This window comes from Vicugna pacos, chromosome 23 (assembly GCF_048564905.1).
Source record: "Vicugna pacos chromosome 23, VicPac4, whole genome shotgun sequence".
NCBI lineage: Eukaryota > Metazoa > Chordata > Mammalia > Artiodactyla > Camelidae > Vicugna > Vicugna pacos.
This window is the reverse complement of record NC_133009.1, coordinates 26,477,685-26,501,045: the sequence shown is the minus strand read 5'-3', so window position 1 is coordinate 26,501,045 and position 23,361 is coordinate 26,477,685. Positions and strand designations below refer to the sequence as shown.

At 37.3% G+C, this 23,361-nt stretch overlaps 1 long non-coding RNA gene across 1 annotated transcript; it reads right to left on the bottom strand.

Moving 5' to 3' along the window:
• Positions 1-4,550: 4,550 nt before the first annotated feature.
• LOC140688769 (uncharacterized) lies at positions 4,551-22,495 on the bottom strand. Its single transcript, XR_012063580.1, has 3 exons — positions 22,368-22,495; positions 7,201-7,235; positions 4,551-4,672 (listed from the first exon to the last, which is right to left on the bottom strand). It is a non-coding gene; the product is annotated as an uncharacterized lncRNA (long non-coding RNA).
• Positions 22,496-23,361: the final 866 nt, after the last annotated feature.

The window sequence follows — 23,361 nt, the reverse complement described above, 5'->3', positions numbered from 1 at the left end:
TCTTGGCATACCAAAGTCAGGTGAAGATTTTTTTCCTTCCCTTTTACATAACCCGTTTTCTCTACCTTGTTACTCACATGTTTGCTTCTATGTTTACTCTTAAAATTTGATAACTACACCAGCATATATATGTGTTGAGCAATATTTATTTTTCACACATCATACTCCCTCCATAGCTAACCATCAATTTTTTAATAATTTGTCCCTCCATAATCTTTTCTTCAGTATATATTTATGTATATATATGCCCCTTTTACTTTTTCTTCCCTTTCTGTTTAAATAGTAGCATACTCTATATGTTCACATACTCTATATGTTCTCTGTGATTTTTTAAAATTTAACAATATATCCTGGAGAACACACCATAGTAATATGAAGAAATAGTCATCATTATTTTTGAGAATTGAAATAATAGTTTAGTGAGGTATTATGGATATACAGTAAACCAAATACATTTAAAGTGTATTTTCTAAAAAATTGTATATATGGAATCGTATGGTGTGTGCTTTTTTTTCCCCTGGATTCTTTTACTCAGAATCATTACTTTGAGAGTCATCATGTAGATATTTATCAACAGTTGGCTAATTTTTATTGTTGAGTAGTATTCAGCTGTGTGGCTATACTACACTTTATTTATAAACTCACATTTTGATGGACAGTTGGGCTGTTTTCCATTTTGACCAATAAACACTTGTGTATAAGTCTTTGTATGAATATATGCTTTCATTTCTCTTGAGTAAATCCTAGGAGTGCAATGAAAGAATCACATGGTAGGTGTATGTTTAAAATTTTCAGAAATTGCTAAGCTATTTTTAAAGTGGTTATACCATTTTAAATTCCCACCAGCAACGTGTGGGAAATTCAGTTCCTTCAGTTCTCACCAACATGTGGTGAGGGTGAGCAGTCTTTCCAATTGCAGGCTTTCTCCACTGGAGTGTAATGATTACTCATTATGGTCTTAATTTGCATTTCCCTAATGACTAATGCTGTGGACCATCTTTTCATGTGCTTGTTTGCCATCCATATGTCCTCTCTGGGGAAGTGTCTGCTCAAGTTGTTTGCCCATTTTTAAATTGAGCTTTTGATCTTCTTCTTCTTGAGTTTTGAAAGTTCTTCGTATTTTCTAGATACAAGTCCTTTATCAGATGTATCCTTTGCAAGTATTTTCTCTGTCTGTGGCTTATTTCTTCATTCTCTTAATAATCTTTTTCAAAGAGCAGAAATTTGACATTTTGATCAAGACCAATTTATCATTTTGAAAAAAAGTATTATGGATTTTATTTCAGCAGTCATGGCTAAGAAATACACTTAACCCAAGGTCACAAAGAGTTTTTCTTATGTTTTCATCTAGAAGTTTTACAGATTTAGGCTTCCCATTTAGATCTAATATCCATTCTGAGTCCCTTTTTGCATATGATGGCTGTGTGGTTTGTGTTGAAGTTAACATTCTGCCTAGGTATATCCAACTGTCAAGCCTGATAATTTTTTAAAGACCGTATGTTCTTCATTGAATTGCCTTTGAACCCTTGTCAAACATCTCTAGTCTATATACGTTTGGGTCTATTTCTAGAGTCTGTTCTGTGCGTTTGACTTAATCCTCTATTGCTCTATCTCTATACCTAGGCCATACCATCTTGACTTCCCTCCAAAGTGGACAGTATAAGACAAAGGGAAAAATAGCTTTACTTGGGAGAAATCTGACAAACACTACCTCAGCCAAGTGATACTAACAGTGATACGCTATGTTGATAATATATGTGAAGTGAGAGGAAATGATGATGGTTCTGGCTGGTATTCATCCATGCTGGTTTTTCTTTTCTCCAGGAATAGTTTCGTGTGGGAAAAGAAACACTGGGCAGAAAGAAGTGGAGGAGGAGGCATAAGAAGAGGGGTTTAGATTACACTGTGCACACTTCTAATCCTCAGGGATGGCTGCACAGAGAGCAGCCTTTACGTTGTCCACTAAATCATCCCCAGCATTCAAATAAACACCAGGCAGGTAGTGGCCTGATAAGGCAGCAGCATTCCCAAACCCTTGGGCTCCAATGCCCCCGTCTATCAAAGAGAACTGTCTCCTAAATGCAAAGACAGAGAACTTATATTTTCTTTTCCCCTCCATCAGGCTACAGGTATTTTTTAAGATTGTGAGCAACTAAAGGTCAGAGATGGCATTTTATTCTTACCTGTAATTTACAGTCACCCTAGCCCTCAGCTTTGCTCATAGCAATGGTATCATATGAATGAATTGATGGTTTTTATCTGTTTGCTGTGAAACCAACAGCTTGTTACCTTGATAGAGAACTAATCCCCTTTTTGTGAATTTTCAGCCTTTCTGGGTTTTTCTTTCCCCCACAAACAACGTTATATAATCTTCCATATTATTTAAAAAATCCTTTTTAATCTTATATTCTGCCATTTAGACATTCTCTCCTCCAATGTGTGTTACTTTCTTGTAAAAATAAATAGGAATTGAATATCTGTGTGCCTGGCTCTTCATTTCCAAACATTCACATCTCCTATTTACTTCCTCAACCTCTTATAATTTGGGATCCACCATTCCTTGGTCCAAGCCTCAATTTTTTAAAGAATTTCTTCTTCCCCTCTCATGTTGATTATATTCTTTCTTCAATTTTTTTTTCAGTTTTTTTGTTATTTATTTTATAAAATGCAACTGTATGGCATTAACTTTTAAAAAAACCAAAATTTTATTTTATCAAAGTTATGTTAATGCATAGGTTAAGAAAAGAAAAATAGTTTTATAAGTCTTATAACGTAAAAGAGTATTTTCCTATGTCCCTCCAGGTCCTGGATGTTTATGGCTTGTCAGATGCAACCAACCACTTTTAACTATTTTAGATGTTTCCTTTGGTACCTGTCTCTAGATTTCTAAACTATATGCATATTTGCTTATATGACTGTTTAGTTTACTTTACATTTTTGATATCACCTATTGGATTGCCACTCTGAAAAATGAGGCATTAGATCGCTAATCCCATTTACACCCATATTTCCTCAGGTATCATCTTTGCAACAGTTACATCACAAATTTTATTATATCAATATCTGTTTTTAAAGTAAGTACCTAGATATTATTTATAGCTGATACAAGTGGTATATGCTGATTCTATGCTCTTAGTAACGTATCTTTTTTTTTTTTTTTTTTTGGAGTTAATAGTTGCCTCTCTTTTTGTTTTGCTTACTGTTCGGTGTGTATCTCCTAAGCCGTTTTCCCTTCTGAGTGAGACAGATGCCACTCTCTAGTAAGTGTGTATCTCTCTAAATAAACTTGCTTTTGCTTTACATTTCGCTCTGGTCATAGACCTTTAAAGTGATATAAAAATCCAGCACTTAATTCTTATGGCTAAGAAATCACCATGAATGATCTTCTGATGTCAAATCAGAAATACTCATACCTGAGTGGGATGAAAGTTTCCAAGAGAATAATCAAAACACAACTGGAAAAATACCACACCACGAATTTGGTGTCATGATGACTTTACAGTTCTTTATAACTACAAACCATTTAATGTTCTTCAATAAAAGCTCAGCGAAGTTCGAATAGCATGCAATTTTCTTTGGCAAAATAAGCCTGGTTTAAACACAGTGAAAAGGTTTGTATGGGTTCAAAAGGGGTGACAAAGACAGTGTTTTTTGCTATCATTGGCCTGCTATCAACTTTTGTGTCCAAAACAAATGAATCTGTATGGAAGTAGTTAAAAGACTGAAGTGAACTAGTCCAATTCTTTTAAAGATATTATTCCTACACTCTCCTCCCCCATTTGAAATCTGTGTTGGGAGATAGAGACCACTTCAACTCAATGAGTCACTTCTACTTCCTAGCCAGAACAATTAAACTTCTTGTATAAAACATGACCTGAAGCCTGCCCTTCACCACATCATCCCACCTCAAAAACTCCCAGGGGTCGTCTCTGACATTTAACAGCTCGCAAATTCAATTTCTTAGCTGATGAGGCCAACTTCATGCTTTTACAAATGAATATTAGGTTATTGCAAATTTTCTTCTTCAACATTTTGGGTGGTATATAAAATAAGTTGTCCGTTCAACTGCCAGCCTGAATAATATTACACATGCCTCTTTATCATGATGGAGATAGCACTTGTAAGTCCACTGCATGGAGAATGAGAAAAATCCTCCATTCTCCACTCCCCCTTCTATACTCATTGACCCCCAAAGAAGGAAGGAAGGAAGGAAAGAAAGGAAGGAAGGAAAGAAGGCAGGCAGGCAGGCAGGCAGGCCCAATAATCACAGCTCTATGGTCAGTCTACCCAGTAATCCGGTACTATCCTACGAGCTACTGAAATAGTTAATGCATTCTGCAAATTTGCTGCTTCTTTATTGTTAGCAACTGAGTAGTTTTTTCCCTTCTTCTCTCAATTGTTACTGATCTCTTGCCACAGTTTGCATAAAATCTCCTAACAGCATTAGCTCATTTTTACTCCGGTCTTGCAGATTAGCTCATCTGGGTTATGTTCTTTGGTGCGTTGGTGTTGAGTGTTGAATACATTCTAATTTTTCATTCTTAAAGCCATTTTCAACCATAACAGGTATTTATTGAGTCTGATCTTCTTTTACATCATGTGTTTGACCTTCATACCAGAAGGGACTCCCAGATTTTCATGTATTCATTGTTGCTATTTATAGCAGGTGGATCTATACGGAAAGAGAGAGGGGGGGTTTTAGATTACTTCTATTTCTCAATTGGGTCTGAAGCCCATTCTCTTCCTGGAATGTATAGTTGACATTATTGTAATGAAGGTTCTGTTTCCATCCAGTTTAACATAACAAAGGCCTCTGCCACTTCATCTGAAAACAAACAGCTTTTCCTCTCTTTAAGATAATCCACTTTTGTTTACGCTTTATTCAAATACATTCTATACTTCCTATTCACGACTCAGAACTCAGCTCTAAAGACAACTGAACTTAATCAAATAAATTAAAAATGAGCCTATGGAAACATTACAGCTTCCTGCCTGCAACCCTTGCCAATGTGCACAGTGTTTATGCGGTCTAACTGCGAATTTAGTTCCCACTCCTTTTCTCCACTTATCTCCATTTCAGATCTCAGTGTAAATAACAGGTCTAGTGCCATCCTGTTTCTGAGCTTTTTCTTTTAGGTACTCAAAGCATCATCTCTAGATTTCTATCACTATTTCTGTCTGTACTGCTGCCTCTATACCTTTCTCTTTCTCCATCTGTCTATATCATACATCATCATTTATCTATCTACCTATCACCTATCTATCTATCTATCTGTAATGGTCTGGGCAAAAAAAGATGAGCAGGGCTCAGCTCTTTTCCCTCACGAAAAGCTGAGAGTTAAGAGGCAGAGATGTTTTTTAAAAAGACACATTTCAATCAATTGGAGTAAGAGTAGGAATAAACAAAGTGGTATGAAGGCCAACAGGAAAGACTGATTAGCTCTGCTGACAAACTGGGGAAAATTTCAGAGTGGGTGAAGCTTCCTGACAGATGAGTAGGAGTTTGCAAAACAGAAATGGGGGTGGTGGTATTAGAGGCAGAACAGTATGTACAAAGGCAAACTTAGTTAAATGTCTGGTGCATCTGGGGAACAGCAAGAGAGCTGGGGTGGCAGGAGTGTGGGTTGTGTGGGCTGCAATGGCACAAGCCCAGGCTACAGGGATGGAAAAGACCTATGAGGTCATAGCTCCTTTTCCCATCTCTTCCTTCTCTATCACAAAGCCGAAGTGTCCATGGTGTTCTCATCCACGGCTGGCCCAGGAAAAGGGATTTAATCTCTCTGAACTACAAGAAAGGAGGTCGAGAATGGAGACAGGCTAGAAGCCAGGTCACAACCTTTTTTCTCAATAGCCAAAAACACTTTGGTTTTACATGTGAAGGCCCGTGTGCTTTTTAAATTTGAGTTACTCAACATTTAGGTAATGTGCTATTTTTATTCTGTTTGCTAAAGTCAGCCATTCCTCATCCTGAAATCCATTTCTCTAGATCTGAAAAAGGATAAAATGTCATTTGATGTACCTTCATGAAATTGCACTTGACTTATTATTTGAGATTCAGAGCTGGCACTGAGATGAGTGATGAAAAACAAATTATTTATTGAGCCTTTCCTCTTTCCCCATGCACACAGTCAAAACATTTCTCCCTTCCCTAGAGCAACCAAGCAAGGTCTATTTTTTATACCTCCACTAAGGGACAATTTAATTTCTTATTCCATTTTGCCCAAGCCTGACTGCATGCCTTTTAATTATTAAAAAGTATTCCATTGCAGTGATGGCAGTGGAAATTACGTAATTGTAATTCCAGATAATATCCACTAGATCTCTTATTTCGGAAAACTTTAAAATTCTGCTTCAAGAGATAGTAACAGTTTAGTTCATGAGCTGCTTTTACCAAGAGTACTAGAAACCTGAAAAAGCCAAATGCATTTTTTCTCCATTTGTAAATACTAAGTTAATCATTAAGCAGGTGTTATGCTTCGTGAGATATCAAAAATGAAGGCCAAGTCACCCTTAAGAATTAAAAGCCACAGTTAGATTTCAAAGCTATGACAAGCAGTGTCCAAGGAATACTCTAGTAAATCTGTATTGAAATAAGAAATTCAAAAAGAAAGCTGGCTATTTGTTTCATTTTCTAGTCTTTTACAGTGGGTAGGCCAGCTGAGATGTCAAAACTGAATCAACATATATTAAATGAGTCTGATGCATAGGGCATGAAGCAAAATTCTTATTATAAAGCAAATCCAGCCAACTATGATAATTAATGTATTTAAAAATTAGAAACATGAAGCAGAATATAAATTTTATTTTATTTTATTTATTCATTTTGTTGGTTGGTATTTTGGTTTGTATTTTTGGGGGGGGTAATTAGGTTCAAATTAGGTTTATTTATTTACTTATTTATTTTAATGGAGGTACTGGGGGTTGAATCCCAGACCTGGCACATGCTAAGCAGGCGTAGTGCCTGCTCTCTACACTACTGAGCTATACTCTCCACCTAAATACAACTTTTAAAGTGTTCCCATTTATGATTTTATATGACTTGATATTAAATTTATTTTCCACATCAAGATGACAATATAAATCTCAAAAGTATTTTTCATGATATATAATTGCCTATTTAAAAATACTGTAACATGCACAGTGCAATTCATCATTTATTAGTGCTCATAATACTCTGCTAAGGGACTATGTTTTACTTACCCTTGTGTTCATTTTCCCTTAGAGATCTTGTATAACTATATAAGAAAGAAAAAGCAAAACATAATAAACCTAGATTCATTAATTGTGAGTCCCTCATAGTATGAGGTTCAATACACGTATGTATGTGTGTGTGAGTGATAATTCATAATTTATGTAATAATCATTTACTGAGTTACTACTTAGTGCCAGGTACTCTATCAATTGCATATATTCATATAGTCAATAAAAGCTTTCAAACATCTCTAGATCAGTCACATTAATACTATTTTGACAAAAGAGAAGAGAAAATAAGTCAGAGAAAGTTTTAAGTAATCGGCTAAAGTTCAAAGAAGCAAAGCTTGAACCTGAGCATGTTTGTTAAGGCTAATTTATGTCCAGACTCTAAATCTCTGCTGTGTTTTACCTCATTGCCTTTGAGAGACGGGACGTTTAATCCTTACTTGACACACATAGTAGTCTTAATTTATTTTTTTTTATTTTAAAATAAAAATAGGCAATATTAAATGAGCTATCAACAGTAGAAACCAGTGTAGCAAGAAGCCGAGAAAAAAAAAAATCAAACTAATGGTCTATAAATATAGTAATTTTCTATTCTTAATTATTTCCTTAGAAAGAAGAAAAAAGATTATACAATCTTCATTGCATATTCTAGGAAGTTGCCAATCCAAAATTTGTCATTGATTTTGTGTACCTAATCAAAGTCATTCTTTCTATCATTTAAATCGATTTCCTTTTCTCTCCATCTTTTTTTGGGCAGGAAATCAGTAGTAATTACTATCCACTGTCTATTCTATATGACTTCATTTTAACTCTGGCGTCATCTTTACTATTGCTTGTGAAATTTTGAGTTATATTATCATTTTTGAAAAAGAAGAGATTGTGAGCGTTGGAGTTCAATGGTTCTTCAAAACATAACATGAAGAATGAGGCATTTCAGCTGGTTAGCCATCTATTTCATACATGGGAACTGAAAAACAGTAACTATTCTGTTGAAAGCCTTAAGTGGATTACATTATTTCCCCACCTTCTGAAAGATAATATTTGGAACATAATCGAGTGCTTTTTTGATTCAGAGCCATTGCAATAATATGTTACGATATACAGTAAACACTTCTTAGATAGGTCATAGCCAAACTGAGCCAGGAGAAAATAAATGGGGTGCCGGGGCATTGGGGATCAAGCTACCTTCCTTCATGCTTTGCTGCATTCAGCTGACTTGGTGTGCTTTTCATTCTGTTGCTGTGCCTATATGGCATGACATGTGAGCACATTGGGGAAAAACTGCATATGGAAAGCTAGAATTGCAGAGTGTCCTGACATCCTTCCCTTACTTTCTAATCGCCCATCACTAATTTATGTATCAGAAGTATTCACTGTACCAGACTAGGCTGTACTGCCTTCATAAAGTGGATGACATGGTATTGTCTTTTTTGTTGCCTTCTTTTTTAATATCAAATATCTGGTAGTATAACCGTGTGGCCACCAAAAATATAAAAAGGCAATGCATTGGGAGACTACATTGGTAAGTCCTATGATTTGGCAAAATAAACACATCTTTCACACAATCGTATTGATATTATTTTGCTCCAAATGATTAGATTTTTGAAACTGTTTCTGGGATGCTGAGAACAAAAATCCCGTGTGTTCTCCATGCTGACTCCTTGGCTTTCAGGACAGTGTAGGGATCAGCGCATGGCATGGGCTCTCAGGAGGAGATTTTATTCAACTCTTGCCATTAGTGAGGAATCTCCATGCTGGGCACCATTGTTTGCTAAGCCTTTACTGAATATTCATTGCATTTGAAGGCCCTTCTTCCCTGACTCCCAGTCTGGCTGCTACCCCATGCTCTAGGCATGCTGGTGCCATGTTTCAGTGGCGCCATGTTTCATTTCTGTCCTACACTGGGGATGGTCAGAGCATGGCTAGGTTCTTTAAGACTGTGATTTCAAGCAAGTTATTTTTTAACTTTCCTCAATGCAATACAGGGACTAATAATTCCCTGCAACCCCTCATAATGATTTGGAAGTTAATTTGTGAACATGAAAATGAAGTACTTAGTGAAAAAGATTCACAACTACAACCCAATAAAAGGTGATGGTGGTGGTTACTATAATTCATGTCAGAGTTGCTGACCATTACATGGATTTTGATATGCCAGCTGTCAGATTATGTGCTCTCTGTCAAAGCTAATGCCCCTAAACTCAACTACATCATGTTTACCTAAAGGCAGAAGTGTTCAACTAGCTTACAACTTTAAGCTCATAATCTTATCTCAACAAAATTATTGAATATTTATTAGATGCTAGGCACTTTTGCTAAATGCTGCATAGAGAATAATAAAACCTGTTTCTTATTCTGTACCAGCTGAGTAATAAGTGGAAGATACTGTGTGGACACTCCTGTTATAGAGCCACAGAAGTGAACATGGTAGAGAGAGCAAGGATTATGGAAGTTGACAAATCTAGGTTCAAAAATCTGCTCCATCCTTGACCCCCGAGGAAACTGACTAACCTCTCGGCCTCCGTTTCTCCCTCCTCAGGTAACATGGACTTACCTTTGGAGAATTAAAAGTAAAGCATGGAAAAGATAAGCACTTTTGCAAGGCCTGGCCTGTATTGTCATTCAATGACTAAAACAATTCCTAAAGGTGGATGCAGGTAATTTTGATGAGAACTGATTAAGGAAGGATTTTTATGCAGAAGATGGAATTTGAATTGGGTCTTTAGGTGAAAGGCCATTCTAGTGGCATCTGCCTGATACGTATGAATCTTTTGTTTGTCTTATTTTTGCTTATCTCAGTGATTAGTTTTAAATAATTTACGATTACTTAAAAGGCCAAAGTTAAGTTCATTAAAATTCACAAAGTTCAGATCAAAAATTCAAGGCTGACTTAAAAAAAAAAAAGAATCAAATAAATATGAGACATGTAAGGAGTCAATTTAGATGCCTATAATCCAGAAGTGCATTTAGGAGGCCTTCAATCACATGTAGAGGAGCCACTTTCCCAGCTCACAGGGGACCATGTATTTGCCTGGCTCCTCTGGCTGTGGTGAGAGCACCTGGCCCGGGTCAGAGCCCAGCTCTGCACTCCATGGCAAAGAGACAGCTGGGCAGGAGTCACAGGGGTTCTGTGATTTGATTTCTCCACTTTCTTTTCTCTTTCTTTCTTCCTTCCTCCCTCCCTCCCTTCCTCCCTCCCTCCTTTCTTCCTCCCTCCTTCCTTTCTTCCTCCCTTCCTTCCTTCCTCTCCTCTCCTCTTTCTTTCTTTTCTTTCTTTCTTTTCTTTCTTTCTTTCTTTCTTTCTTTCTTTCTTTCTTTCTTTCTTTCTTTCTTTCTTTCTTTCTTTCTTTCTTTCTTTCTTTCTTTTCTTTCTTTCTTTCTCTCTTTCCTTCTCTCTCTCTTTCTCTCTCTCTCTTTCTTTTTTATTAAAAGGAAAAAAAGAAGTGTTCTAAGAGAGACACAAGCTTCCACAAGCTGAATTTGGGATTTATTCCTGGTATTACTTGGATTTTCAAGAATTTTTGGAAATCTCGCCTTTCGGCCACAGAACTCCTCAGCAGTACGAGTTATTTGCCAAATTCATTTCAAGCTCTCGAATGTAGAGTTAAGAGAGAAATAAAGAAAAAGTCTTTCATTTGTTCCTAAGCTGTTTATTTTGCTTGTAAAACCCAATCATAATGTCTATCCAATAAAAAGAGAAATGTATGAAAGCTGTAAGTCCAGCGAAGTTAACTGCTGAAACCTGAAACACCCCCCCCCGGGGGGGGGGGCAAAGCCAGGAGGCATCTTAAGGAGACAGAGTTTTCTCTTTGAACTTGGGAGGGCATCAGCAACAAGCTTGCTGAGGAAAGTCTTCCTTCACCTTTCTTTAGCATTCTCCCCTTTAAGAAAGACTGTGGCTAAGCTTGGGTTGGAATTTCTGGCCTTTCAAGGCCTGAGCAGCAAACTGGTGGCAATCTTCTATTACTTTCTAGCACCAGGAAACGGCTGAGAGCCTCACTTGGTGGAGCCAGCGCGGTGGCACGTGGCATCTACTGTGGCCGTGGGTGTGCTCCAGGCCACCCCCACGCCATGACCGCCTCTTGGCACCGCTCATACACACCCCTACATTGCAGGCTGCCCTGATGACCAAGCAGGCCACCTGCAAGCTGGGAACCACAAATACTAAAAATGGTACAAAATGGACTCTTTCCTTCCCCCAACTAAACGCCTTCCCGGAGCAAGGCTGACAGGCATCCTGAGAAGCAAAATCTTAACAAAAATGAGGCAAAACACCTAAGAAGTGCCCCATCCGATTTGTTTCAGACCTACTAAGACCGGCACTGACTGTATGGGATCCTGTTTTGCAGAAAATTTGGACATAAATCCAAGGTTTTGTTTCTTTGGGTTGAAAAACTTTTCATCACTTTTTCCTTCTAGCATGAAAATACAACACTAACTACTTTACCAGGAGAAGCAAAAGTGTTTGAAAAATAATTTCGCCCCTGCCAGCGCCTGCTATTGAGATCAGTGTCCGGTCCAATTTGTTCCTGATTCTCCAAATATGTATTTTTTTCTCATTGGGAATTTTCTCCTCATGTGAATATGACGGCAGGGCATCTGTCACACAAACAAGTAAATAAAGTAACTTCACATGCGGCAGCTCTGCTCCTTGAGGACTGCTTTGCCTCTGGACTTTCTAGTACTTTCCTTCCGTCAGGTGATCCATTTCAGTGATGGGTGAGCCGCAGTGTAAGGGGCTGGAAGCTCAGGGTTGGCTTCTTCCCCCGACCCCAGATGCGGCAGAGCCCCTACTTTTGGCTTTATCATGAAATAACACACATTGAGGACACAACTTGAATCTTCAAAACACAACTTGAATGTCCCTCCCTTAATTCTTCTTGTGGGGTGGAGACACTGTTATTACTGCTCCAATCCCCACTCTGGAACTCTTTTTAAGACCTACTCTTCAATTGTCTCACCTCCCCTTTTACTGAAACTGAAGCATCAATTTGCAAAAATAATAATAATGATATAAATTCAAAACCAAAACAAAGCAAAACACACAACAAAAACTAAAAACACAGAGCCAAAAGGAAAATGCTCTCGATGCTGTCAGATGCATTGTTTGTGGGGGCACCTGGGCCCCTCAGCTTCTCTCTCTTCATTTCCAGCTCTCAAATGTAGAGTTAAGAGAGAAATAATAAAAGAGCACTGAATGGGAGTTAAAACTGAATGACTCTCAGGGATCTCAAAACCTGGGCTGGGTCTTAATGCCCACTTGCAGGAAGGTACAGAGTTAAGTCTGGGGAACTCATGTTTTTTGAGGGACTAGAATTGGGGCTGCCTCCATAAGGCTGAGAGGTGAAGGGGTCTGGAAAACCTCCACAGAAGACTTTGGGAGGCATCTGAGAAGTGGCCAGTGGGTTAGAAAAGAATTACATCAAAGAAGTCAGACTTTTAACGTTAAACTGGGCACAAGTCTCAGATTCTACTAACCAAGGTGAGGGTGGAAATGGCCTGACCTGAGAAATTATCATAAACATCCTTTGTAACAGAGGAAACCTGTAGGCTCCTGGTAGGAGCAAATGCGAATCTTCTCAGAGACTTTTTTAAGTGACTGTTCTTATGGATTGAAGTATAAAAGTGAAAACACTGGAATTTCAATTGCAAACCCTCTTCTCTGCCTAGGAAACATTTTATTTATCTTCCAAAGTCCAATTCGAATGTTATTCTCTGATTCTTCCGTCATATGGAAACGACCTCCCCATTCCCCAAACTCTTTACCTACACAAGCATTTGCTCCCACAGTCCTTTGCTCAGCCCTACAGATTAGAATTTTCATACTGTAGTATATTTACTTTCGTATTTTTTTCATCTCTCTTCTAGTGGTGAACTTCTTGAGGGCAGGAACCTTGTCTTACTTACCTTTGTGTCCTCTGTAGAGAACTTCCCAATATCTCTTGAAAGTAACAGAAATAATCATTTCCATTAACCTTTGGGAGGGATACAAAGAAGCAAACTACACTGACAGGGGCTGATCACTTCATGAATGATAAAGTTTAGTGAAGAACATTTAAGGTGTTTGCGCATCTAGCTAAAGAAATCAGGTAATAATTTGTGGCTGAAAACTTGGATCAATGCTAGGAAGAAATAATATAGACAGTAAATTCTGCAGGAGCTCAGAACATCAGTTTAGCTGGCTCACAGTGGAGGAGGTAAGGCTAGAAAGACCGGAAGATTGAGTAGGGCCAGATTATGGATCACCCAGGAATTCGGACTTAAACCTGTAGCTAGTTAATGGGAAACCATGGATATTTTCTGTGCAGGGTGGTTAACACCATCAAAGGTCTGGTTTAGAATTATTAATCTGGCAGCAATGTGTAGGATGAATTAGATATGGGAAAGCAACCCCAGGCAGAGGAATAGCTTGAGGGGTGATTGCAATAGTCTAGGCATGCATGGTAAGAGCTTGAACTAGGCAGTGAGGATAAAGAAAAAAAGAGTTTTAGCAAAGACCTCAAACATACTGTTTTTTTTTTTAAAAGAGAGAGTTAAATGTTAAAATTATTATTGGGAAATCATGATAAAATATGTGAATTATTCACAGGGCAAGAATACTGTCAGAGATCAAACATATTAAGAAATTTATGAGCTATGATGAAATTATAATTTTCCTTAACACTGCATTTTTTAATAAGTGACAAAATAGATTTTCACACAGACCGAGTCAAAGTTTTTCATAAACATCCACGTAACATGATTTACCTGATAATTCTGAGCCAGCTAGTGTAAAAGAATTATTTTAGTAGGATAAAGTTCTGAAAATAGGGAAAGTATGGAGGTCACATATGGTTCCATTTCATAAATTCTGGGTTATAGGAAGTTCACATATTGCAAAGGAAAGATTTAGAAGCTCTGAACAGAGCAACTAAATTGATTTGTGATGTTATTGTCATTGGTGTTGGATTAGCAACTGCCATAGTTAGGCAGATGTATCATATCATTATGAAAGAATGCAAAAATCCTGAGACCATATAAGAAATATGACATTCACTGTGGAGAAGAACCTCAGGCTTAGCAAATTGATGTGGTTTAAGTTAATGCGTAACTTAGCTAGCTCCTTTCTTCCTTTTAGTTCACTGCAAAGCTTTATCTGTATCAAATACTGTTCTTTTTCTCTCTTTCTCTTTATCAGTTGAGCAATCCAAGAATACCATTCTTAGCCTTGAGTAAGTTCCCAGTCATCTATGGAAGCCAGAGTTCCAAAGCTTTGGTACATTGTCATGAAATTCTATTTTTCTTTCCCCTAATATAGTATAGCAATTTTAAACATTTCTGCTCCAATAATTGTCATCATAAACTAAGAGATCATAGTCAGTCTAGAAAGTAGCTCATCTACTAGGGCAAGTTCCTGGCACAGCACACTCTTTAGTCAGAAATGGGAATCCATGATTATTTAGCTATGGTTATTCTCCCCTTGTGGTAGGTGATGCAGAGGGGCTCAGGTAAAGCACAGATTTGGGAGTCAGACTGGCCAGAGTTCCAGTCTGGTTCAGACCATCCGTGAGTCGTGTAATGTATGCGTTTGCTTGGGAAGCCATAACAAAGCACTCTAGTTTGAGGGGCTTAAGGGACAGAAATTTATTTCTCATCGTCCTGGTGCTTAGAAATCCAAGAACAAAGTGATCAGGATTGGATTCTCTGAAGCCTCTCTCCTTGGCTTGTAGATGGCCATCTTCCTGTGTCTTCACAAGGTTTTCCCTCTGTAACTATCTGTGTCCAAATTTCCTCTTATAAATGGAATTGAGTCCTCCTAAAACTGAGTTCCTCTGCTGAGTTTATGATTGATCTCTCTAACCAAAAGGTTATTCCTTTTCTTGGACAACATTTGCTTTCCTCAAGACTGAGGAGTATTGAAAGAAAAGAGGGGAACTGATATCAAGCAGGACCCTGTGGGGTCCTCGCTGGTACAAATCTTTCGTGTTCCCCGTTTCTTGTTTGTAGGAAACAGGCTTCATTCAGCCTCCTTGACCTTCCCTGAGTTCCAAAGGGCAGATTCAAACAGTCGCTAATCAGGGAAGGGAGGAAATGCAGAAACAAGGGAGGAACAATCAAGACACAATAGTGCAGCCTTGGGGCAGGGTCCTGGCTAACAAGACTGTTGCCACCAGGGTCATACCCCTGCCTCTCCCTCAAATAGAAACCATTTACTCTTATCTAAGTCTCTGGAGGCAAACAGAAGAAACAAGAACCGGTTAGAACCTGCAAAGCCCAAGATGGCAGAGGATTTGACTTTGAGTGGACCTTGAGCCTCATTATAATTGTAATGCATTATTAGCATGTTAAATGACACCCACCAGTGCCATGAGTTGACAACGGCCATGACAACAATGGGAAAAGCCCAAGTACAAGGGTGGAAAAGAAAAGCAATTGGCTCCAGCATCATGTCCAGCAGGACATGATGGCAGAAGCCTCCCATAAAAGTCCAGGTGGACTGAGCAGCAGTGGGAGCTGCCTCCACTGGCCATCTTGGCTGACAGCTCCCTGCTCAAGCAATGTTCTCCTAGAGCTGTCTACCCAAGCAATAGAAATAAAACCAAAAATAAACAAATGGGACCTAATGAAACTTAGAAGCTTTTGCACAGCAAAGGAAACCATAACCAAAACAAAAAGACAACCTATGGAAAGAGAGAAAATGTTTGCAAAAGATGAGACTGACAAGGGCTTAATCTCCAGAATACAATCTCCAGCTCATATAACTTAATAAGAAAAAAACAAACAACCCAATCCAAAAATGGGCAAGAGAACCTAAAGAAGCAACTCTCCAATGAAGACACACAAATGGCAAATAGGCACACGAAAAAAATGTTCAATATGCTAATTATCAGAGAAATGCAAATCAAAACTACAGTGAGGTATCACTTCACACCAGTCAGAATGGCCATCATTCAAAAGTCCACGAATGACAAATGCTGGAGAGGGTGTGGAGAAAAGGAAACCCTTCTACACTGCTGTGGGAATGTAGTTTAGTGCAGCCATTATGGAAAACAGTATGGAGATTACTCAAAAAACTAAACACAGACTTACCATATAGTCCAGCAATGCTGCTCCTGGGCATATAACCAGAGGGAATCTTAATTCAGAAAGACACATGCACTCAATATTCATAGCAGCACTATTTACAATAGGCAAGACATGGAAACAACCTAAATGTCTATGTCAGCCTAAATGACAGAGGACTGGATAAAGAAGCTGTGGTATATTTACACAATGGAATACTACTTAGCCATAAAAAATAATGCCATTTGCAGCAACATGGATGTACCTGGAGAATGTCATTCTAAGCGAAGTAAGCCAGAAATAGAAAGAAAAATACCATATGATATCACTTATATGTGGAATCTAAAAAAAAAAGACAAACAAACTTATTTACAAAATAGAAACAGACTCATGGACATAGAAAACAAACCTATGGTTAGCAGGGGGGAAGGAGGTGGGAAGCGATAAGTTGTGTTGGGAGTTCAAGATTTGCAGATACTAACTAATACATAAAAAATAGATAAATAACAAGTTTATACTGTATAGCACAGTATTCAACATCTTGTAGTAACTTATGATGAAAGAGAATATGAAAAATGAATATATGTCTGTTCCTATATGACGGAAGGATTGTCCTGTACACCAGAAATTGACACAACATTGTAAGCTGACTATACTTCAATAAAAAAAATATATATATATACAAAAATAATAATAATAATATGAAGAGATACCTTCATGATCTGGGGCCAGGAAATGCTATCCCAAACAAGATACAAAAGCTACAGACCATAAAGGAAAAAAATACATTTATGATATTAAAAATATGAAAAATGTGTTTATGAAAGGATATCATAAAGAAAATGAAACGGCAAGCCACAGAAAATGACATCTGTAACACATCTAACTCACAAAGGGGTCATGTCTGGAATATACAAAGAAATCTAATGGAACTATACGCAAAAGATGAATGACAAGAAGTAAACCTATGAAACACAGGGAGAGAGCTGAGAGTCTTCATAAGAAAATAAATTCAAATTCGATTGCCTCAACAGTAATAAAAGAAAACGTAAGAACATCAAATGGTAAGAACTTGGAGCAACCAGTAAAAGCCTTCACTGCTGGGGCAACAAAATCGATCAAATCCATTGGGAAATAGTTGTCATGTTCTAGTAAATTTGAAGATGTATATACCTCTTGCTTTAGCAAGTTTACTCCTATATTTATACCCTATAGAAATGTGTGCTTAAAGGTCTAGGAAAACACACAGAAAAAAAAAGCATTAAAACTATACAAACAGGAAGTTATTACTGTAAAAGCCAAAGAAATGTATAGAAATACCTAATCACTATGTTGTGTACCAGGAACTCCCATAGTGTTGTCGGTCAATCACACTTCAGAAACAAACAAAAATAAACAAAAACCCAAGCAAACATAAAAAAAGAGATCAGATTTACCAGAGATGGGGTTGGGAGGAGAGGGGATTGGATGAAGGTGGTCAAAAGGTGCAAGCTTCCAGTTATAAGATAAAGAAGTCCTAGGGATGTCATGTACAACATGATAAAGATAATTAACATCATGTTATAAATGAAAGTATTGAGAGAATGAATCCTAAGAGTTCTCATCACAAGGAAAATAACCTTTTCTATTTCTTTAATGTTGTGTCTATATTAGATTATAAGTGTTTACTAGACCATTTTATGATGTATGACATCTCAATAAAAGGGAAAAAATGACAAGCATCTGAATTTGTCTTCTCTATGTTTAATCCCTCAGGTCTATTGTCAGTCCATTCTTTTTGCTCCTGTGACTGTCCTGTATCCCTGTGAAGTGAAGAATTCAGTTATTCAAGTTGGATGAAATAAATGAAAGAACAAGAATGGAAAAAAAAAAAAAAGAAAAGAAAATACCTTAGGAAAATTGATCCTTAAAAAACTTACATATTAGAGGAATAAGGCAAAACATGAACATTAAACAGATCTGGACATGTATAATAAATATCAGAGGAGGAAAACACAGAGATTTCAGGGTAAACTGGTGTTGATCTGAGAGATGATGTTTCACACAGAATTCCAACAGGTGAATACAATGAAATACCAAGAGCCATGTTCGTATTATCTTCTATTTCCCAATCAAAAGCTCTAAGTAGCCAGTGCTGTCACTGGAAATACCTGCATTTCATCAACTCATAATTATTGGTCCCAGGGAAAGGAATAACTCAAAAACAATTTACTTTGGAATTGGAATAAAACGTGAGATATTTCTTGAAGCCTGTTTGTCCTCCTTACTCCGGTTTGTTTAGGCAAGTGGTAAAATCGGCTTGCATTTTCTGAGCACACATGAGACAGCCCAGAGACGCATGACTCGGCTCTGGATGGGGGCGAGGGAAAGCCACTCTAGGATAAAAAGATGGCAAATGTCCCTGAATCGCTTTCATGTTGTTGTGGTCAAACACAAACAGCCTCAGAACATCTGGGATTTCCTCATTTTAATTCCAAGTTGTCATATTTTCACACATTCTTGCTTTTTGGTGCTTGGACTGAGGTATTTTTTTTTTCTAATTTGATTTGTGTCCTCTTGCAAAATTGTTAAGAATTCCCATCAAATGAGGACCTTAGATTTTCCCACATATGCTGTCTCTTAGAATGGCAAAGTTGGTGTGAAGAGAGGAAAAGAAAGGCCGAGAAGAGAATTTCTGAGTTAAAAAACAGTAGCAATAACAAACTAAATTATTTTTAAAAATTCCTGAAATCTTTAATTTCAAAGCAATCTGTAATTTGAAATTGAGGCACACATTAGGATGACAACTTCAAGACATCTTTGAAACTCCCTAAACTTTCAACTTGCCTCGCCCAACTTCACATTTTTGTGTTCCTTCTCTGCTTTGGATTTTTCCCTTAGCCCTTTTCATTTTCTAACATATAATATACTTTACTTATTTTATTTTGTTTATACTGTCTTCACCACTAGAAGGTAGGCCCCATGGGGGCAGACTTTTGTCTATACACAAAATACACTGCCCAAAACAGTGTGCTGAATATAGAAGTACTTTATTAATATTGGTTGTTGAATGAATTCTAAATCTTTGGGCTAATGAGTTTGAAGTGTTTTTCATAATTTCAGAGTAATTTTTATATTCAATTCATCTTAAATAGATCTTATATTTCTACTATGAACAAAAGACTAGATTCAAACTTAAATTATTGTGGTGTCTAGTTATAAAATTAGAATAAACATAGAGTAGAGAAACGCAAATGCTTGTCTTTTTTAAAAAAAACAAACTACATGTGATTGTTAACCATGAATGTATTCTATAGGATTAACTTACTAACTGAAATAACTGTAACTTGCCTAGTTCTCTTAGGCATAATATTAAGCTGAATAAATCAGTACTTCCAAACAATCCACTGTTCAGCACACTACTATTCAAATGATGAGAAGGTACAAAATATCTCTGAATTTTAGTGATTATCACTAAGAATAACTTAAGCAGAATAATAACTCTGAATAATATTTTTTACTGTTCTATAATTATTATCAAGTAGGATCTATGAATGGAGCCAAAATCCCTTATAAATAACTTACTTAGTTATAGAAAAATAACATTAAAAGTAATTTAAGTAGCATAATAGACTGCCCAGATAGTTCTGTCATATGAAAATAAATAGAGGTGATAATTTCATTCTGTATCCTGAACTGATCGGTCAATATCTAAAATGTTTTTTAAGAAACATATTTTAAGTATATTGTTGACAGATCATCCCATATTGGATTAAAAAAAAAACAGGATGCTGAGATGCCAAGAAATTATTTTCAACAAGAAAGAGTTAAATAAACTTTATTAATTTAAAAAAAGGAGCAGTTTAAGAATCTGGAGGTGCATAGAGAAGCATAGAAGATAAAATATTTGGGAAGGAAGAATCAAAATTTTAAAAATCTTTAAACAATTGGGTAGCTACCAATAGAACTAGAATTTGATTTTTTGTGTGTTTCTCTAGTGGGTCTAAAAAGAACCATTAGGCAAGTTTAAAATAAAGAGAACTAGACTTATACATACAGTAAGAAAAACTTGTTAGCAATTTGAACATTTCAAAAATATAATGAGCTGCATCATGAAGTAATAACCTCCTGCCACTGGAGGAACACAAAATCCATAATGTGAACATTCAGAAGCAATGGCCATGTTTCATAAGTTCAAATATCTTTAATATATGTAGTATGTTTACATGTAGAAGACCAATAAAAAGATGCGAGCCTTTGGTGGGATGAATGAATGGATGATGTTTGCACTTCCATGAATGTTTCCATGTTTCTGCACGGTACAGGCTGGGAAAGAACACTAATAAATTTGGTTAAAGGATGGACTGAATAAAAACCATATCTTGGAAGTGACAGATCATGCAGAGTGAATAAGTTTTAAGACTTGTCGACCCCAGAGTCATGTGCTTACGCTCCAGGGTAGTAAAAACCCAGGAGATTTCTCCTCCCTTCCCCAGAGAAGATCTGTTTACATTCCAGACTGAATGACTTTCTCCTTCTGGAAGAGAGGGTAGGATCATGTGCCAGCCACCCTATGTAAGCATGAGTCTCATAATTTCAGAGCTTCTCTCCTATGGTACAATCTTGATAAATGTTCAAGTGAACATCTGCCCTCATTTTGTTGCCCTATGCAGAGTTGGAAAACTGATGCTAAAATGCTCTGTGGGTAATAAACAATCCATTTTCTGATCCAGAGATTTCTGTCTCCTGACAGAATATCTATCTGTCTGTCTGTCTATCTACCTATTTAAACTTAACAGACAAATTGAAGGAAGGAAGGCAGGCAGGCAGGCAGGCTGGTTGAATATTAAACTGTCAGAAATTCTATATATTCCTGGATTGGATGGAAAATTTTACAGATAATGATGGAGGTCTGTCTACTCAACATTTAGATACATGTTCTATATATATTTTTATCAGATCACTCTTGGTAATTTGAAGTGGTTTTCAGCTCTGAGCCAGCAAACAAGCCAAACAAAATTCAATTTCTGAGAAAAAAAAGTAAGAAGACAAAAGAGGATTTAATATTTTTGTTTTCAAAGTATTCACTAGGAAGTATGTGAATTTCTTAGTATAAAAAATAATCATTTATCTCTGGTAAAAAACATTAGTGAAAAATTGTCCAAGGAAAGGAATGGTGGCTGGAGGCAAATTAGTTGAGATAATAACAAAGAATCCCTTTTCTGAGATAGGGTGTAATTCCATAAAGATGATCTCTTAAAATGACTAAAATGGAAAGAAGAATAATTTGGCTTAAGTTTTCCTCAGACCTGCTCAAAATATACCAAATTCTCCTCTGAACAGAAAAAAATAACAAAATCTGTTAAACCAAAGATTCTAGAAACTTGTAACTTGCTGTTTTGCTGATATTTGGGGTCTTGAGAAAAGCTTTAGTCAAATGAGTAACTTATCAATTTAACTAGAAACATTTTATTCCCAAGTCCATTAGGGTATAAAGTGATTCATGAAAAACTTCAAGAAGATTGATTAATGCATGTCTAGTTTCTGTAGTTAAAATATTTGAAAACTCTTTATTCCCCTCAAGTTTTACTGTGATTCACCTAAGAAAATCTCTCTCACTGGCAGAAACACATGTTAGCTACATTTATATACTCAAGAGAAACACCAAAGAGACCAAAATATTGTATTACCAAGTTAATGATATGCATATCTCATAGAATTTTCTGTAATCGATATCTGTGACCAAGTTGGCAACAGATCAAACAGCTCCCTAGATGAAACCCTCTCCTCTGAGTGCTTCACCCATTGACCATTGCAGAGTTTATTACACGGTTCACCTTCAGACGATAATTCACTGCCAGTGCATGGACTTACTACAGCTGCTGCATATATATTTGGGGATTTCTCTCTTACTACACAATGTCAATTATAATATTTACTCATATGCTAGCAAAAGCATTATGTTACATGTATTGCATGCATTAGCTATACAGTTATTCATACGTATATAGAGAGAGAGACAGAGAGACAGAGACAGAGAGATCCAGACAGAGACAGAGAGACAGAGAGAGACAGTAATCTAGGCAAAAACCATGAACCCAAACTTTGAGAGAAGATGGTGCAAACAGGCTATAAAAAATGCTCACCATAATAGTCGATATTTGTCTGTCATGCTGTTGAACAGTTTCAAAGCAGTTTCACTGGCATTTTATCTGATCTTCAGAACTACAAGGTGACCCACCTTCTGATTTTCAGGGCTGTTGTGTGAGCCGGTTTAGGCTCATTCTGAACGACCCCGGAAGGCAGAACTAAACCAACAGATGACATCTGTAGGGAGTCACATTTTAACCCCAAATAAAGGAGCCTTTCCTATTCGATCTCACTGGGTGCACTAGTTCACTTTGTAGTTACTGAGAGTGTCTAACACAATGACAAAAAGAAGTCAAATAACCACTGAGTAGTTGGATGAGACGACCGTTCAAATTTCTTCAAATGTTGGAACCCGGGATGAATGCTCTAGGATTCCTTTGGTGAAGGATAGGTAGGAGCTTGCTATCCTTCGGATCCTAAATGGGAATGAATCCCCCCTCCTTCCCCTTCTGTATTCCTCAGCGCTACTGGACACATGCCCAGTTAAGATGAAGAACAGTTCAGCCTTGGGCTGCAGCTGCTGCGTGGCTAATGGAAAAGGAACTCAGGAATGCACGCTCTCTGTCTACTCCATGCCAACAGGCTCGCCTGATCTGAACAAAAATCCAGTCAAGCCGCCTGTTTGGCACCATGCAAGCAACACATCTGGGTGCCTCGCAAGATTTCTGACTGAAGTGAGGGGCTGGTTTAGACCTGTGTAGACCCAACATGAAGTGCTCTCTCCCCGACTGGGCTGTGCCAGAAGCCAGTGAATGTTGGGACCATAAATCCACGGGATCTTGGAGCAGCAATGGATCTCAGGGAAGATCTTACCACACATTTCGCAAAATGTGTTCCATGGAAGCGCTGCCTGGTGAAAAGCTCCTTAGGAAGAAAATGATCTGATATCAAAGAAATTAAAGAATTATTGCATATACAGGTCTTCCTAGAAATTCACAGTGCACATTAATATATTACATGTCTGAGAAGTCTTACGGCACAGAGACTTCA